This window comes from Panthera tigris, chromosome A1 (genome assembly GCF_018350195.1).
Source record: "Panthera tigris isolate Pti1 chromosome A1, P.tigris_Pti1_mat1.1, whole genome shotgun sequence".
NCBI lineage: Eukaryota > Metazoa > Chordata > Mammalia > Carnivora > Felidae > Panthera > Panthera tigris.
In genome coordinates this window covers 112,527,035-112,547,255 of record NC_056660.1, presented here as the reverse complement: position 1 = coordinate 112,547,255, position 20,221 = coordinate 112,527,035, and the positions used below count along the sequence as shown (strand labels likewise).

General features: G+C 41.8%; 1 long non-coding RNA gene across 2 annotated transcripts; it reads left to right on the top strand.

Moving 5' to 3' along the window:
* The first annotated feature begins 1,011 nt into the window (after positions 1–1,011).
* On the top strand, positions 1,012–18,326 carry LOC122231310. Of its 2 annotated transcripts, XR_006208501.1 has the most exons (4): positions 1,012–1,070; positions 1,168–1,322; positions 2,055–2,293; positions 17,759–18,326. It is a non-coding gene; the product is annotated as an uncharacterized LOC122231310 (long non-coding RNA). The 2 variants fall into 2 exon arrangements; XR_006208499.1 differs by having other exon boundaries at positions 1,031–1,322.
* The last annotated feature ends 1,895 nt before the right edge of the window (positions 18,327–20,221 follow it).

Sequence of the window (20,221 nt, the reverse complement as noted above, 5' to 3'; positions counted from 1 at the left end):
GTTTGTTTTGAAATAGTAGGTCATAGTTTTAATCTATTTTGAGAGCAAATCTTTCTGGCATGCTTTCACTGTCTGCAGGGATGCTATTCTGCTCCTTATTTTGCTTTTTCTTACAATAACTTGGTGTGGATTTGACTTTCATACTTGCCTATTGCTGATTTTTGTGCTGAAATTGGTTCCTTGAACTTTTAGAATGAGGCGTGGTTCAGGATAGCTTTTATAACTTCTCAAAGGTCCCTCTCCTGTTGTTTTACAATGTTCCAAAGTAGGGCAGCCCACTTCCTCTGATTTCCTGGCTATTCCCATCCCCTCTTTTGCCCTTCTTTGTCCCTTTGTCTCTGTTCTGTTTGGTTTGCTTCTCTGAGCAGTTATTCCTCTAGGTGGGACTGCGTCCTGGCAGGAGCTCTGGCTCGTTGGTGTGGAGAATTCACAGGGGCCAGACTACTGAGCATCCCTCAGACCTTTCTCTTGTGGACTCCTTACACTTATCCGGTATTACAGAGAAAAAGCCCCTCCCCACTTCTGCTGCCATTTTCAAATTAGCCTGCTGTGCCTTCCATTAAATACCTATTGACTACGTTGGAGATCTCCCAGTGTCAGCTCTGTCAGATGATGCCCTACCGTTTCATTCTTCCTCCACAAAAAAATATGCTAGTACCATAGAGATCTTGTGGCCACTGGTCTGTCCCTATCTGCTTGTATTTAATGCCTCTTAGTCATTAATTTGGCTCTGAGAACCCAAGGCTTAGAAGTTTCGAAGAAACCAATGTGCCACCTTCTACCATACCTACTTATATCTACAGACCTACAGATCTCTGAAGCTGTACGTGTCTATAAAAAATGGCAGAATCTTACAAAGACAGTCTAAAATTAAAACGGCCAATATGGAGAACATTCCCATTAGACAAGATCATTCATTTAAGGAATGAAGTTGAAAGCCAGGGCTACTAACTCAAATAAACAGGGGAGAGTACCTATTGTAATTGGAATTTAGAAGCCTCTGATAGGCCTCAAGATTCCAAAAGTCTAAGGAGAATTAAAGATACAAGGGAAAACTAAGACATGACTATGTAAGACTAATGTGACTCCCACTGCTCCCCTCCATCCTCCCTTACCTGACTACTCAGTCTACTAATCCTCTCTCTGAATTTTGTTTCCCCTCTGAAGAGACTCGAAGACCAGCAACAAAAGTCCACCAAATGAGGAGCCCCCATACCATCTGGGCTGGTCCCATACTTGAGGAGATCCTGAGGAATGCTCCAGTAAACTGCTAGACGTTATTTCCTTAAAGCTTCAAGAGGAAACTAAAATTAAAATTAATGGTAAACCTTGCCAAATTCTCGTAGATACCAGGGCTATACTCCCTACTTTCAACCTCACTCGCTCTGGAGACAGCAGATGGGATCCTGGGGAAACTGGCAGAAGCCAGCAAAGGATGAGAATTCACACCAGAGTCAGCTATTCTGGATCTCTGTACTGTCCAGTAGAGAGAAGGAGGTAAAATCTCAGGTTGTCCCTTCCTTTCCAAATCCAGACTCATAAATTTGGTTTGGGGGCACTTGCTGGTTGCTGATCCTTTGTCTCCTAGGGAAAACTATGTCCTTGTTTCTCTTGTTTTGTGTCCCAACAACCTGGCTTGGCTTTATGCCTGCCTGCCACACGCAGGCTGCCAGTTCGAGTGTATACAGAAGCTCAGTCGCGGTTTGGGAGTTGGGAGCTGCAAAATATGCCTGGACAGAAATGTGAGTTGTATTCCATCTGCAGCAAGGGTCCCACTAACTGTTCCTAGCTCTCAGATAAAATGTCTAAGTCTTTCTTTCTTTGGGATATTTTGGGAGTGGCACTGGATCTTCAAGGATAGTACCCCTTGCACCCTCTTTGGAGATACCTCTTGTGTCCAAGTGTTTGTTCAATACAGCCAAGAATATTTGCTGTTTGTCCCGGATGAAATCTGACAAGATATTTGAAAGGATTTTTTTAAAGTAGCTCTATGGCCAAAAATTGGCCAAATTGGAAGCAGATATTCAGAGCCTAACAGGAACTTTTTTTTTTAGGCCTTCTTCCCTGAGCTAAACGAAACCATGTACCCAGGGGGAAAGAAAAACATTCCAAAGACAAACAGCTCTAAATCTAGAACACAGGAACTACCAACCAAATGATCTCTCTAAGACAGAAAAGGAACAACAGGAATGACTGACTTGGAGAATGTGAACTGGACATCATGACCTGTGAACAGCACACAGATATTCAGCAAAAATTGTGAGAACTCCCGAGCAGTAGCTGGGAGGAGCTGGTAAGCTATTGCCTTAAGTCTTTTTTTTTTTTTTTAACCACATCTCTTAGGCTAAGAGTCTAACCAGAAAGGGAGAATTGTTAAAAACAAGACAACAGACGTCAAGTGGAGTTGCTTATGCTAAGCCCCATATCACCAAAGCGAGACTTGACTTAATTACAGTTTGACTCTCCTGGAAATGGAATTATTCAGGAATCCCTTAATAGATGCCTGCCTTCCCCTAAAGGAAAGTTGGTAACCTTACAGTAACCAACCTACTTTTGTGCCTAGTATAACTTCTTGTTCCTGTTCTCTTCTGCCTATAAAAGTTTTTCATTTTGTACAGTTCTTTGGAGATCCCTTCTCTCTATTACGTTGGATGCTCCCTGATTCGTGGATCATTGAATAGAGCCAATAAAATACACAAAATTTACTGAGGTGAATTTTGTTTTTTAACAGTAAACAGGTGAGGGCCTTTTAAACATAAAAGCAATGGTGGAAACAGTCACAAAGGAAATGATGATAGAGCCACCCATGTGAAATGTAACATCCCTCTTAGATATTCAGTTATCATACTGCCAGAGCATTCAGCAATGACTAACATAGATAGTAGAACTTCTGATACTCAGAGGGAGCTGACTTATAGATGTCTTCTGTCAGCTATAGTCTTAAAACTGTCTTGGATTCAGCCTTGAACTGGCCAAAATTGACCTCTTGGTTTACAATAAAGGTTAAAACCAAAGGATTTGAATCCTGTGACTCAGACTGACAGAGATGCCCTTGTTTGGCAAGATACTGACTCAAGAACTATAGAATGAAAAAATAATTTTCTCCAGGTAGTTAAATATGTCCCCACTTATTTCAACCCTGAGAATCCAGGATCGGTTGGGTATTGTAAGAGAGTGTAATATAGCACATAGCCTTGATCTAGAGTGTACGCATGATGGGTGGGCAATAAAGACAAGTGATGGTCACTCTTATTTTGTTTAGCCTCTTGATTGGTCTGGGCAACAGTGAATTAGAGGAATCCAAATTTAACACAGGTGGTCTCAACGTACAGAAAACTACACATGAAAACAAACTTGTGCAACAGGTGAATCTGGGAGGTGATCACCCAAGGTTATTTCTCTTCTATCAATTCGTTTAATGTCAACTTCCTGCAGTGCTTTTAAGTTTCTCTGCATGAAGCAGTAAGGAAAATACGAAGTTAACATGGTTGGGTCACTGCCAGTAGAAGATCCTAAGAAGGAGATGAAGCTTCTCAATATTTGTGAATAAATTTGTGAATAATGTTTAGAAATACATCTACTGGATAAATGTTGATGCAGTTGCATAAAATATCAAGGCATGAAATGTCTGAGTGTTTGTGAATGGAACACTGAGGCTCTGGGCAGGGACCAGAGTGAGGCATTTGGAGAACAAAAATTAAAGGAAGCTGTCAGGGTTGACCCTGAACTTAAGTGACCCCCAAGAGTGAGTGCCTCCTTAAATTTTGGCCTTAGGCACGTTACTCACCTTAACCTTGTGCTGGTCTTGCCTTGCTGAGGTTGATCGTTCAGCCACAGAAGCAAAGGGAAGCTCTGGTCTCTGTGTGCCCTTAGACCTTTGCCCATACAAATTGACATTGCATAGCCCTTACAGATCAAGACTGAGAAAGCCACTTACATGTTAGCCTAAGGGGAAATTTCACTGGCCCAGACAGAGTTAACAAGTGTGGGTTCTATCCCACACTGGTCCCTGAAGAGTATCTTTTCTACGTTCAGCCCCATATCACGTGCAAAGAGCTCTTAACGGAAATTTAAACAGAAAAAACGAGGGAAGATGGTGGCATAGGAGGACGCTGGGCTCACCGCGCGTCCTGCTGATCACTTAGATTCCACCTACACCTGCCTAAATAACCCAGAAAACCACCAGAGGATTAGCAGAAAGGAGTCTCCGGAGCCAAGCGCAGACGAGAGGCCCACGGAAGAGGGTAGGAAGGGGGGCGAGGCGGTGCGCGCTCCACGGACTGGCGGGAGGGAGCCGGGGCAGAGGGGCGGCTCGCCGGCCAAGCAGAGCCCCCGAGTCCGGATGGCAAAAGCGGAGGGGCCGGACGGAGTGTGTTCCGACAGCAAGCGCGACTTAGTGTCTGGGAGGTCATAAGTTAACAGCTCTGCTCAGAAAGCGGGAAGGCTAGAGGACAAAGGGAGGGAGAGCTGCTGAGCCCCCGGATGACAGAGCTCAGCTTGGTGGGGAACAAAGGCGCTCTCCAGCACCATCTCCCTCGCCCATCCCCCAGCCAAAATCCCAAAGGGACCCAGGTCCTGCCAGGGAACTTGCTCGCTCAGCGCAAACACCCAACTCTGTGCTCCTGCAGAGCCAAACCTCCGGCAGCGGATCTGACTCCCTCCCACTGCCACAGGGCCCCTCCTGAAGTGGATCACCTAAGGAGAAGCGAGCTAAGCCTGCCCCTCCTGCCCCCGTGCACCTTGCCTACCCACCCCAGCTAATATGCCAGATCCCCAGCACCACAAGCCTGGCAGTGTGCAAGTAGCCCAGACGGGCCACGCCACCCCACAGTGAATCCCGCCCCTAGGAGAGGGGAAGAGAAGGCACACACCAGTCTGACTGTGGCCCCAGCGGTGGGCTGGGGGCAGACATCAGGTCGGACTGCGGCCCCGCCCACCAACTCCAGTTATACACCACAGCACAGGGGAAGTGCCCTGCAGGTCCTCACCACTCCAGGGACTATCCAAAATGACCAAACGGAAGAATTCCCCTCAGAAGAACCTCCAGGAAATAACAACAGCTAATGAACTGAACAAAAAAGATTTAAATAATATAACAGAAAGTGAATTTAGAATAATAGTCATAAAATTAATCGCTGGGCTTGAAAACAGTATAGAGGACAGCAGAGAATCTCTTGCCACAGAGATCAAGGGACTAAGGAACAGTCACGAGGAGCTGAAAAGCGCTTTAAACGAAATGCAAAACAAAATGGAAACGACGACAGCTCGGATTGAAGAGGCAGAGGAGAGAATAGGTGAACTAGAAGATAAAGTTATGGAAAAAGAGGAAGCTGAGAAAAAGAGAGATAAAAAAATCCAGGAGTATGAGGGGAAAATTAGAGAACTAAGTGATACACTAAAAAGAAATAATATACGCACAATTGGTATCCCAGAGGAGGAAGAGAGAGGGAAAGGTGCTGAAGGGGTACTTGAAGAAATTATAGCTGAGAACTTCCCTGAACTGGGGAAGGAAAAAGGCATTGAAATCCAAGAGGCACAGAGAACTCCCTTCAGACGTAACTTGAATCGATCTTCTGCACGACATATCATAGTGAAACTGGCAAAATACAAGGATAAAGAGAAAATTCTGAAAGCAGCAAGGGATAAACGTACCCTCACATATAAAGGGAGACCTATAAGACTCGTGACTGATCTCTCTTTTGAAACTTGGCAGGCCAGAAAGGCTTGGCACGATATCTTCAGTGTGCTCAACAGAAAAAATATGCAGCCGAGAATCCTTTATCCAGCAAGTCTGTCATTTAGAATAGAAGGAGAGATAAAGGTCTTCCCAAACAAACAAAAACTGAAGGAATTTGTCACCACTAAACCAGCCCTACAAGAGATCCTAAGGGGGATCCTGTGAGACAAAGTACCAGAGACATCACTACAAGCATAAAACATACAGACATCACAATGACTCTAAACCCGTATCTTTCTATAATAACACTGAATGTAAATGGATTAAATGCGCCAACCAAAAGACATAGGGTATCAGAATGGATAAAAAAACAAGACCCATCTATTTGCTGTCTACAAGAGACTCATTTTAGATCTGAGGACACCTTTAGATTGAGAGTGAGGGGATGGAGAACTATTTATCATGCTACTGGAAGCCAAAAGAAAGCTGGAGTAGTCATACTTATATCAGACAAACTAGACTTTAAATTAAAGGCTGTAACAAGAGATGAAGAAGGGCATTATATAATAATCACAGGGTCTATCCATCAGGAAGAGCTAACAATTATAAATGTCTATGCGCCAAATACCGGAGCCCCCAAATATATAAAACAATTACTCACAAACATAAGCAACCTTATTGATAAGAATGTGGTCATTGCAGGGGACTTTAACACCCCACTTACAGAAATGGATAGATCATCTAGACACACGGTCAATAAAGAAACAAGGGCCCTGAATGATACATTGGATCAGATGGACTTGACAGATAGATTTAGAACTCTGCATCCCAAAGTAACAGAATATACTTTCTTCTCAAGTGCACATGGAACATTCTCCAAGATAGATCATATACTGGGTCACAAAACAGCCGTTCATAAGTTTACAAGAATTGAAATCATACCATGCATACTTTCAGACCACAATGCTATGAAGCTTGAAATCAATCACAGGAAAAAGTCTGGAAAACCTCCAAAAGCATGAAGGTTAAAGAACACCCTATTAACGAATGAGTGGGTCAACCAGGCAATTAGAGAAGAAATTAAAAAATATATGGAAACAAACGAAAATGAAAATACAACAATCCAAACGCTTTGGGACGCAGCGAAGGCAGTCCTGAGAGGAAAATACATTGCAATCCAGGCCTATCTCAAGAAACAAGAAAAATCCCAAATACAAAATCTAACAGCACACCTAAAGGAAATAGAAGCAGAACAGCAAAGGCAGCCTAAACCCAGCAGAAGAAGAGAAATAATAAAGACCAGAGCAGAAATAAACAATATAGAATCTAAAAAAACTGTAGAGCAGATCAACGAAACCAAGAGTTGGTTTTTTGAAAAAATAAACAATATTGACAAACCTCTAGCCAGGCTTCTCAAAAAGAAAAGGGAGATGACCCAAATAGATAAAATCATGAATGAAAATGGAATTATTACAACCAATCCCTCAGAGATACAAGCAATTATCAGGGAATACTACGAAAAATTATATGCCAACAAATTGGACAACCTGGAAGAAATGGACAAATTCCTAAACACCCACACTCTTCCAAAACTCAATCAGGAGGAAATAGAAAGCTTGAACAGACCCATAACCAGCAAAGAAATTGAATCGGTTATCAAAAATCTCCCAACAAATAAGAGTCCAGGACCAGATGGCTTCCCAGGGGAGTTCTACCAGACATTTAAAGCAGAGATAATACCTATCCTTCTCAAGCTATTCCAAGAAATAGAAAGGGAAGGAAAACTTCCAGACTCATTCTATGAAGCCAGTATTACTTTGATTCCTAAACCAGACAGAGACCCAGTAAAAAAAGAGAACTACAGGCCAATATCCCTGATGAATATGGATGCAAAAATTCTCAATAAGATACTAGCAAATCGAATTCAACAGCATATAAAAAGAATTATTCACCATGATCAAGGGGGATTCATTCCGGGGATGCAGGGCTGGTTCAACATTCGCAAATCGATCAACGTGATACATCACATTAACAAAAAAAAAGAGAAGAACCATATGATCCTGTCAATCGATGCAGAAAAGGCCTTTGACAAAATCCAGCACCCTTTCTTAATAAAAACCCTTGAGAAAGTCGGGATAGAAGGAACATACTTAAACATCATAAAACCCATTTATGAAAAGCCCACAGCTAACATCATCCTCAACGGGGAAAAACTGAGAGCTTTTTCCCTGAGATCAGGAACACGACAGGGATGCCCACTCTCACCGCTGTTGTTTAACATAGTGCTGGAAGTTCTAGCATCAGCAATCAGACAACAAAAGGAAATCAAAGGCATCAAAATTGGCAAAGATGAAGTCAAGCTTTCGCTTTTTGCAGATGACATGATATTATACATGGAAAATCCGATAGACTCCACCAAAAGTCTGCTAGAACTGATACATGAATTCAGCAAAGTTGCAGGATACAAAATCAATGTACAGAAATCTGTTGCATTCTTATACACTAACAATGAAGCAACAGAAAGACAAATAAAGAAACTGATCCCATTCACAATTGCACCAAGAAGCATAAAATACCTAGGAATAAATCTAACCAAAGATGTAAAAGATCTGTATGCTGAAAACTATAGAAAGCTTATGCAGGTAATTGAAGAAGATATAAAGAAATGGAAAGACATTCCCTGCTCATGGATTGGAAGAATAAATATTGTCAAAATGTCAATACTACCCAAAGCTATCTACACATTCAATGCAATCCCAATCAAAATTGCACCAGCATTCTTCTCGAAACTAGAACAAGCAATCCTAAAATTCATATGGAACCACAAAAGGCCCCGAATAGCCAAAGTAATTTTGAAGAAGAAGACCAAAGCAGGAGGCATCACAATCCCAGACTTTAGCCTCTACTACAAAGCTGTAAGCATCAAGACAGCATGGTATTGGCACAAAAACAGACACATAGACCAATGGAATAGAATAGAAACCCCAGAACTAGACCCACAAACATATGGCCAACTAATCTTTGACAAAGCAGGAAAGAACATCCAATGGAAAAAAGACAGTCTCTTTAACAAATGGTGCTGGGAGAACTGGACAGCAACATGCAGAAGGTTGAAACTAGACCACTTTCTCACACCGTTCACAAAAATAAACTCAAAATGGATCAAGGACCTGAATGTGAGACAGGAAACCATCAAAACCCTAGAGGAGAAAGCAGGAAAGGACCTCTCTGACCTCAGCCGTAGCAATCTCTTACTCGAAACATCCCCAAAGGCAAGGGAATTAAAACCAAAAATGAATTACTGGGACCTTATGGAGATAAAAAACTTCTGCACAGCAAAGGAAACAACCAACAAAACTAAAAGGCAACCAACGGAATGGGAAAAGATATTTGCAAATGACATATCGGACAAAGGGCTAGTATCCAAAATCTATAAAGAGCTCACCAAACTCCACACCCGAAAAACAAATAACCCAGTGAAGAAATGGGCAGAAAACATGAATAGACACTTCTCTAAAGAAGACATCCGGATGGCCAACAGGCACATGAAAAGATGTTCAACGTCGCTCCTTATCAGGGAAATACAAATCAAAACCACACTCAGATATCACCTCATGCCAGTCAGAGTGGCCAAAATGAACAAATCAGGAGACTATAGATGCTGGAGAGGATGTGGAGAAACGGGAACCCTCTTGCACTGTTGGTGGGAATGCAAATTGGTGCAGCCGCTCTGGAAAGCAGTGTGGAGGTTCCTCAGAAAATTAAAAATAGACCTACCCTATGACCCAGCAATAGCACTGCTAGGAATTTATCCAAGGGATACAGGAGTGCTGATGCATAGGGGCACTTGTACCCCAATGTTTATAGCAGCACTTTCAACAATACCCAAAGTATGGAAAGAGCCTAAATGTCCATCAACTGATGAATGGATAAAGAAATTGTGGTTTATATACACAATGGAATACTACGTGGCAATGAGAAAGAATGAAATATGGCCTTTTGTAGCAACGTGGACGGAACGGGAGAGTGTGATGCTAAGTGAAATAAGCCATACAGAGAAAGACAGATACCATATGGTTTCACTCTTATGTGGATCCTGAGAAACTTAACAGAAGACCATGGGGGAGGGGAAGGAAAAAAAAAAAGAGGTTAGAGTGGGAGAGAGCCAAAGCATAAGAGGCTGTTAAAAACTGAGAACAAACTGAGGGTTGATGGGGGGTAGGAGGGAGGGTAGGGTGGGTGATGGGTATTGAGGAGGGCACCTTTTGGGATGAGCACTGGGTGTTGTATGGAAACCAATTTGACAATAAATTTCATATATTGGAAAAAAAAAAACAGAAAAAACGACAGACAGGAAAATATAATCCCGTTAAGGAATCTGCCTTGCTTTGTAAGACCTGAAACCGACTAGGCGAGAGACATTTTGCATCCCGTTCCATCAAAAGGTAACTCCCACCTTTTAGGCCTTCTTAGTCTGCAAAAACAAACAACTATCCAGCATGGGGGTGGAATCTGTAAGTGTGAGCCATACTCCACAGGTTTCTCTGCTGTTCTGGAGGAATGACACTGACTTTCTGAGAGAAGATACTTTTGCATAATTCCCTTCCTATTTCCTCCCTCAAAACACTTGTGGGCAAACAGGGCTCACGTAGGGGGTGCTTTCTTTTGCTCCATTTTCCATTGACGGGGCGTCTTTCACGTTGTCTGGGGTCCCTTGCCATCTGTGGGGAGGCAGGCAGACGCAGGGCAAGCTGGCTGCCTGGCAGCCTTCACATGGGGGTGGAAGAGCACCTCCCACCCTTTCCAACAATGGTTCTGTGAGAAACGCTTTAGGGAACAGGAGAGGGATTCACTGAGCGGAGGATATGGAGCAAAAGTCCAGGTTGGCTCTGCCTCTGAGCTGAGAACGGAAACACTGTTGTCAGGAATTGATTTCTGTCACTTGCATCCTCCATTCACCCTGGACCACCTTTATCGTCACCCACCTTGTTCTTTCCCCATTATGCTGAGAAGAGAAATGTTATTTCTCTGCTTCCACACTTTATTCTTTAACGAATGATTATCTCCTTATTCTGCCCACTCACTACCTCTCTCCTCATTATTCTCAGCAGGTTCATCAAACATCAAAACCTGGCTCAATCTACCCTGAGAACACATTCTTTTCCTGGAGAGCATGGTTTCACTTGAACTGGTCTGCTTCTGCAGCAAACTTTGGGACACATTTCTTGTTTAAAACCACAGCCCTAAATTTAGCTCCAAGGCCAGGATCTGTCTCATCTCCCCAAGAAGGTCTTACTAATACGAATACTATAGTAATGATAATTTCCTGTGTATGCACATCAAGCCCAATACCTTGGGATTGTTTGTTATGAGCTGGCCCCTCCCTCTCTCCAGCCTGCATCTCCTGGTGTCCTTTCCTATAGCTAAGTGCTCCCAAACATACTTTCCCGCTTGAGGCTCTTCCTGATGCTATAATTCCTGCTCCTGTACCCCCCCCCCCACCTGGAGTCTCTTAGCTCCAGGTCTATCTTTCCTGTGGTTGCACTGGACAATGAAAATTTGAATCATTCTCATAGTCCTGGTCAAGTTGTGCCCTCCTCCATAAATACTTCCCTAAACTCCCACTAGTCCCTGTATTCATAGAGTTCTAACTTTTGGCCCAAGGCCCTTTCCAAATTAATCTCAAAAAGAGCACAATGTATAATTTTGAAAGAACAGGATCAGACAAGGAGCCCCAGTGAAATACATTTCAGGGATATGCATTTGGAAACTGGAGGCTTTCACACAAGATGTGATAATGTGGCCCTTAGTCTGCAGGTGGTATGTAAAGATACAGAAGTCAACAGACCAAGCTCATCTCAGTCTGTTGTAGAGAAAAGGTAAGGATTGATTTAAACTCAACAAATTCTTGTTGAGCACCCTCCCCTGGGCTCTCTAGTAAGCACTGGGGGTGCCAGGCGGATGACTTCACTAGAAGGCTGATAAATGGGCTAAGCACTTTGAGTTTGTTTCCGTCCCTTGTGATGAGTTAATGCAGTGATTCTCAAACCTGGCTAGGCAGCAAAATCACCTAGGGAACATGATTTATGTATTTGTTTATTTATGCATTAGTTCTGGATCTCATTTTGTGGGAATAAATAATACATTCACAGGATATAGAGCCAAACGAGTGAAAAAGGCACACGGTGCAAAGTATCTCTTGCACCACTATTCCATTTGCGTAATTTCCCTAGATACCTTGCCACTTTATCTGGTATCATTGGAGAAGAGCTTAACTCCACTTATCTCTCTACCCATAGTAGAGTTTAAAAGGGTGGAAAGGTGATTGGAAATTTGGGTGGGGTGGGGGGGCATCTGAGCAGGCTGCCCAAGTCAAGCACAAATTAGGAAACCAGTCTGCAGAGAAAGAGGTTAGGCCTATGCTTATAGGATCTAGGCAAGACCAGGAAATGACCTCCTAAAGGTGTGTGAAGCCAGGAGACCCTGCCGCTGGTCATCTTAAACAGCCAGTTCCCCATGAGATCTTCAAGATCTGTGCCCACTAAGCCCCTCAGAATCTAGTGCCACACATTCGGCCTTCCTTCTTAGACATGGGGGTGTCAATGCGTCCATATTTGTCACTGTTTGACTATTGTGTGCTAGAATATGAGCATCAAGCATAATGGAAGAGCTTTGCAAGTTAGAGGCAATATTTGTTTTCTACCTTTTATGTAGTAATACATTACATGCCTCTTATGTGCACTCCTATGTTCATGAGACAACGCAGAGTCTCATTTTGTTCTCACAATGTTGCTGGGATATCATTGCACAGAGGCAGTATATAATACAGGTTAAAAGTATGGTGTATAAAGACAGGCTGCTCGATGCAAGTTTCTGCTCCTTTGCATGAAAATGTGGATCCTTGAACAAGTTACATAGATTCATGGTGCCTCAATATCCTCATCATAAAAGACAGGATAGACATAACATACTTTGTATAGTGCCTGGCACATGTTTTAAGCTCAATTCATGTTACCTATTATTAGTTTTGGAGGGAAGAATATCAACAACTCTACAGGACTAATGACATCCAGGATACCAGAAGCCATCCAAGCGATTGCTAAGCCAGGGAACAGAAGTCAGTATCAAATGCAAAGTACAACAAACAGAATTCAACAGCACATTTAAAGGATCATACGCCATAATCAAGTTCAACTTATCCCAAGGGTGCAAGGATGGTTCAAAATATGAAAGTCAATTAATGCGAAATACCACATGAACAGAATGAAGGATAAAAATTACGATCAACTCAATAAGATGCAGAAAAAGCATCTGATAAAACTCAACATCCTTCCACGATAAAAATTCTCCACAAATAAGTAGAAGAACATACATACTTCACATGTACTGCAACATAATAAAGGCAATATATAAAACGCTGACAGTTAGAGTCACACTCAACGGTAAAAAGCTAAAATCTTTTCTTCTAAAATCAGCACCACGACAAAGACGACTACTCTTGCCACTTCTATTCACCATAGTACTGGAAGTCCAAAATAGAGCAAGCAGGTAAGAAAAAGAAGTAAAAGGCATCCAAATTAGGTTGAAACAAGTAAAATTACCTCTGTATACAGCATGATCTTATGTAAAGAAAACCCTAAAGGCTCCACGAAAAAATGGCTAAAATAAGTTGAATTTAGTAAGGCTGCAGGATGCAAAACCAACATACACAAATCAGTTGCAATTCTATACACTAACAGCGAATTTCTCTGGAAAGAGAAATTAGGAAAATAATCCAATTTACACTAATACTGTGAAAATAAAGAGAATCCTCACTGAAGTGTATGTGGGAAACTAGAAGGGGGAACTGGTACAGCTCAATGTCAGTTACAGGAAGAATTGTCACTTACAGACCCTAACAGAGGAATCATCAACAGGAAAGAATGATCAATTACAGGTTCCAACAAGATAAGATGTACCTTGAATCTCCTACAAGAAATCAATCATGCCTGCAACTTACTCCACAAGAAACCCACCATCACTCTGAACTCCTATGTTTCTCAAATGGACTTTCATTCAAAACAACCCCTCCCAATTTCCTCCTTCTTCTCCAAAAAATAATGTTCCTCTCCTTTGTATTAGACTTGCCTATGGTTTTGTCATAGCCTGCATGTCCTGAACTACAAGTCTCTGTTATTCCCAAATAAACCTATTTTTTGCTGCCAAAATAACTGATTTTTATTTTGAAAGTTAACAATAGAAAATACAATAAAACACCCAGGCATAAATTTTCTCTCACCAAGGAGGTACCTATGTACTGAAAACTACTAAGACATTAATGAAAGAAACTGAAGAAGATATAAATAGGTATTCCCATTATCATGGACTAAAAGAATTAACACTGTTAAAATGTCCATACTACTCAAAGCAATATAAAGATTCAGTTCAATCTCTATCAAATTCCAATGGTATTTTCACAGATATAGGAAAAAAAAACTACCTTTAGAAAAAGGCATTTGAGAGGAGAAAATGGGTGATGGGCATTGAGGACAGCACTTGTTGGGAGGAGCAATGGGTGTTGTAGGTAACATTAAAAACAAACAAACAAACAAATAAATAAAAGAAAAGAAAATGTAAAAAAGAATAAACAAAGTCTAATACGCATACATAAAAGCACACACATGCACACACAAAAGAAAAATGCATTTGACAAACTACAACACATCCATTCATGATAAAAACCTCAACAAAATGGGTTTAGAGAGAACATAGCTCAACATAATAAAGGCCTTATATGAAAAGCCCACAGCAAACATCATCCTTAATGGGGAAAAACTAAGAGCTTTTCCCCAAAGGACAGGAACAAGACAGGGATGTACACTCTCACCACTATTATTTCACACAGTACTGGAAGTCCTAGCCTCAGCAATCAGACAACAAAAAGAAATAAAGGATATCCAAATTGGTAAGGAAGAAGTAAAACTTTCACTATTTGCAGGTGACATGATATGATATAGAGAAAACTCTAAACACTGCACCAAAAAACTCCTAGAATTGATAAACGAATTCAGTGAAGCTGCTGGATACAAAATCAAGGTACAGAAATCCACTGCATTTGTTGTTTTTTTAAATTTTTTTTAACATTTATTTATTGTTGAGAGACAGACAGAGAAAAAGCATGAGCAGGGGAGGGTCAGAGAGAGAGGGAGACACAGAATCTGAAGCAGGCTCCAGGCTCTCAGCTGTCAGCACAGAGCCCGATGCGGGGCTTGAACCCATGAATCGGGAGATCATGACCTGAGCCGAAGTCAGACATTTAACTGACCGAACCACCCAGGTGCCCCTGAGAAACAGACTCTTAACTCTCGAGAACAAAATGATAGTTACCAGAGGGGAGATGGGTTGGGGGGATGGGTACAATAGGTGATGGAGTAAGAGTAAGGTAAGAGTACAGTTACCATAATGAGTACAGTGTAATGCATAGAATTACTGAGTCACTATATTATACAACTGAAACTGATGTAACACTGTATGTTAACAGTACTGGAATTAACATAAAAAACTTAATAAGAAAACAAGATATTGGCTTATAATGAACAAAGCAAAAAAAAATTTTTTTATGGAACCACAAAAGATTCTGAATTGTCAAAGCAAAGTTGGAGGTATCACGTTTTCTAATTTCAAACTATATTATGAAGCTATATAGCAATCAAAATGGTATATTATTGGCATGAAAACAGACACATAGGTCGATGGAACAGAGATCCCAGAAAAAACCTGCACATATACAGTGAACTAATCTTGGATAGGGGTGAAAAGAACATACAATAGAGAAAGGACAGTCTCTTCAACAGGTGGTGCCAAGAAAACTGGATATCCACATGCGAAAAAAATGAAATTGGACCCCTATCTTATACCTCTCACAAAAATTAATTTTAAATGGATTAAAGATTTAAATATAAGACCTGAAATTAAAAACTCTTAGAAGAAAACATCGGGAAAAATGCTCCTTGGACTTTAATCTTGGCAGTGACTTTTTGGATATCACACCAAAGGCACATGCAACCAAAGGAAAAATGAGTGGGACTACATCAAACTAAAATTCTCATGAATGGCAAAGGAAATAATCAATAAAATGAAAAGGCTAATTATGGATTAGGAAAAAAAAATCTACAAACCATATATCTCATGATGGGCTAATATGCAAAAGATAAAACAAACCTATACAACTCAGTAGCAACATACAAATAATCTAATTAAAAATCAGCAAAAGACTGAAAAGACATATTTCCAAAGATGACATATAAATGGGGGTGCCTGAGTGGCTCAGTCACTTATGCGTCTGACTCTTGATTTTGACTCAGGTCATGATCTCACGGTTCATGGGATCGGGCCCCATGTTGGGCTCTGCACTGACAGCAGGGAACCTGCTTGGGATTCTCACTCTCTTGCCCTCTCTCTGCTCCTTCCCCACTCATGTGCTTTCTCTCTCTGTCAAAATAAATAAACATTAAAAAAAAAGACATACAAATGGCCAATAGGTACATAAAAAGGTGCTCAACATCACTAATCACCAGGGAAATGCAAATCAAAACCCCCAGGAGCTAACAGCTCATACACCTTAGGATGGCTTTTAGGAAAAAGACAAGAGATAAATCTTTGCAAGGAGGTGGAAAAAAGGGAAACCTTTTGCAATGTTGATATGAAAGTAAATTGGTTCACCCTTTCTGGAAAACAATATGGAGCTTCCTCAAAAAATTAAAAACAGAACTACCAATTCCACTTCTGGGTGTATTTCTAAAGAAAATGTAAAACAGTATCTCAAAGAGATATGTGCACTCCAATGTTCACTGCAACATTATTCACAATAGCCAAGATATGGACAAAACCTTAAGTGTCTATAGATGGGTGAATGGATAAAGAAGATGTGGCATACATATACTCTCATACATATAGATGCCTATATATACTGATATATGTGTGTGTGTGTGTGTGTGTGTATGGTGAACAGTATTACATCATATATGTGTACATATATACATATATATATATCTATATAGATATATATGACGGAATATTTTTTAGCCATGATCGGCACTTGCAAAAAAATAGATGAGCTTTAGAGGACATTATGCTAAATGAAATAAGCCAGACAGAGAAAAACAAATATTGCATGATCTCACTTACATGTGTAAAATAAAGGAAAAGAAATGCCAAGTTCACAGAGAGTAGAGAATAGAACAATACCAGGGGTTGCAGGTTGGGGAAAATGGAGAGATTTTGGTGAATGGATACAAGCCTTCAGTTATAAAATGAGTAAGTTCTGGGAAAATAATGTACAGCATGGTAACTATGGTTAATAACAGCGTAATTTGCTAAGACAGTAGATCTTCAGTGTTTGTATTTATTTTTTGTAATTAAAAAATTTTTTTAATGTTTATTTTTATTTTTTTATTAATGTTTTTATTTATTTTTGAAGGAGAGAGAGAGAGAGAAAGAGAGAGACAGAGCATGAGCAGGGGAGGAACAGAGAGAGAGGGAGAATTCGAAGCAGGCTCCAGGCTTTAAGCTGTCAGCACAGAGCCCAATGCGGGGCTCGAACCCACAAACTGAGATCATGACCTGAGCCAAAGTCAGACGCTTAGCTGACTGAGCCACCCAGGCATCCCTATTTTTATTTTGAGAGACAGAGCATGAGTGGGGGAGGGGCAGAGAGAAAGAGACACAGAATCTGAAGCAGGCTCCAGGCTCTGAGCTGTCAGCAGCACAGAGCCCAATGTAGGGCTCAAACTAACAAACCATGAAATCTTGACTTGAGCTAAAGTTGGACACTCAACCACCCAGGTGCCCCATCTTAAGCGTTTTTAACACACACACAAAATGTAATTATGTGAGATGATGGCTATAATCATTAACCTGACTGTGGTAATCATTTCACAAAGTATATGTATATCAAATCATCATACTGCACACTTTAAATGTATTTATTTTTATTTGTCAATTATACATTTAAACTACGGGGGCAAAAAATAATTTTTTTCAAAGTGTTGTGAGCTTTTTTGAATTATTTGCAAATAATCACTTTGTCCATTTACTCCCTAGTGCTCTGGGATTATAAAGGTTCAATGCATTGGACATACAGCATCATAGACACAGGAGGAACCTCAAGGATGTCCATCAGCCCAGGACCTTTGTCTTCCGGGAGAGAACACCTACTTCCAGGGACAGGGGATAGACTTAACCGGGTCAAACAGCAAGAATGTCACCAGCCACACCTGCCACCTCTCCAGTACGCAACCATAGCATAGCAGGATTCTGCCACAGAGAGTCATGACACGGAGGCTTTCTTTCCAGGAAGCAACTTCATTCCTGCCGACACCGCTCCGTTGGGTTCTTAGCCGAAGAACTGAGCCCCGAACGCCACGTGGCCTAGTTTTTTAATGTATTTTTTTTACTTCTTTGTCTCCCATATACGGTAACACCCAAACATGTAGTCTGATTAAGTGGTCTCATGGTACAAGGTCGTGAGGGATGTTGTCGAGTAAGCGAAGAGCAAGGTTGCCTGGAGGTTATTTTTTTCTTTCCTTAGATAGGGGACCCTACTGCAATAGCGCCTCCATACCCAAGGGTCTCAGCACGCTATGTCACTGTGTACTTGTTAGGACTGCCATAACAAAATACCACACACTGGGTGGCTTAAACAACAGAAACGTGTTGTCTCGCAGTTCTGGAGGCTAGAAGTCCAAGATGAAGGTGTGAGCAGAGTTTATTTCCTTTTAGGCCTCTCCTTGGCTTGCAAATGGCCGTCTTCTTGCTGTGTGGTCACATGGTCTTCCCTCTGTGCACCTGCAAGCCTGCTATCTTTTCATGTATCCTAATTTTCTCTCGTGATGACACCAGTCAAATGAAATCAGCGCTCACTCTAACAGCTTCATTTTAACCTAATCACTCCTATAGAGGCCCTATGTCCAAATGCAGCCACATTCTGAGGTACTGGGGGGTTAAGCCTTCAACAAAGGAATTTCAGGGGTACACAATTCAGCCCGTAACAACTCCCTATGTCAGGGATGCTTATCCTGTTCCCTTAACTAAATCCTAATCATCTTCTGCATCCCAACTTAAACACCCCTTCCTTAAAAGAGCCTATCCTAACGGCCTCTCACTTCCTAGAGACAAGTTCAGGCCCCTTTCGAGGCACCCTTCAACTTGTACTTCTCATGACTGTTAGCAAATAAATCACAGGGTAAGGAGCCGATTGGCTTTTGTCCCCCTCCGTGAGACTTTCATCCTCCACAGGGCAGGGAAATGGACGCTCTTGCTCATTCCTGCATCCTCAGGGACTAGCCAGAGCCTGGCCCAGGCAGCAAATGTTTACTGAATCAACACGTAAATGAATAATGCTTTCAGGAAGCAATGAAAGCCACAGAATCCTCTGTGGAGTTATTGGTTGCAAACTATTTTTACGTTTTCTCAGTTTGTTTATGATGCCTGATACAAACGCTCCTCATGTCCCAAAGCCCACTTCCAACCAGCCTCGCTCCTTCTCCTTACCCAAAAGCACAACTGACTCCTTCTTCCTCATCAGTTCTGCAGCCCATTATTTATGCAGTTGGTTTCATGCCTTTAAGTTTATTTATTTCGAGAGAGACAGAAACAACGTGAGCGGAGGAGGGGCAGAGAGAGAGAGAGAGAGAGGGAGAGAGACAGTCCCAAGCAGGCTCCACACTGGCAGCACAGAACCCTGATGCGAAGCTCAAACCCACGAAACCGTGAGGTCTGAGCAGAAACCAAGAGCCAGACGCTTAACCAACTGAGCCACCCAGGCGCTGCTGGTTTCATGCTGAATTGTAATGTATTATGGGTAGTTTGTTAACATGTTTATCCCTCACATACACCTCACTCACCTTAGCTATGATCTCTGTGAAGATAAGAACAGACCCTAACTATAAATCCCTGGCACACAGCATAACACTTGCATAATAACGAATTCGTGCTTATGAGGAGATAGGACGTACCTGGAGCCCAACTCACATGGTTGGAGCCAGTTGTCAAAGGTGTGAAGTTCTTCTTTACGATTCTAGAATCACTGAGGGGGCTCCCCACAGCCCTGTCCGTCCCAGAGGCTTCAGTGGGGCCAGGAGAGCTGCCGCTCACTCAACTCCCAGAAACAGCTGTGGAGCTGGCTCTAGAGGAGGAAGGACTCCAGTGACTGAATACATACATTTGTTTCCTTAAGAACAAAAAAAAAAAAAAAAAAAGAGAGAGAGAGAGAGAGAGAGAGAGAGAGAGAAAGAGGAGGAGAGAAGGGTGAAGGAGGAGAAGAGAAAGAAACCAAGAAAAGGAAAGAATAAAAAAATCCTGTGAACCTTCTGGAATTTGATTTACATTCAGACAGGAATTGGCTCTGGCTCTTTGGTCTAGGGTTACACAGACAGAAGCTCAAACAAGCGAGACAGACTAGAGGGATTGGGATGGGGCAGGGAGGCAGCCTAGAGGGACTGGGATGGGGCAGGGAGCCAGCCTAGAGGGACTGGGATGGGGCAGGGAGGCAGCCTAGAGGGACTG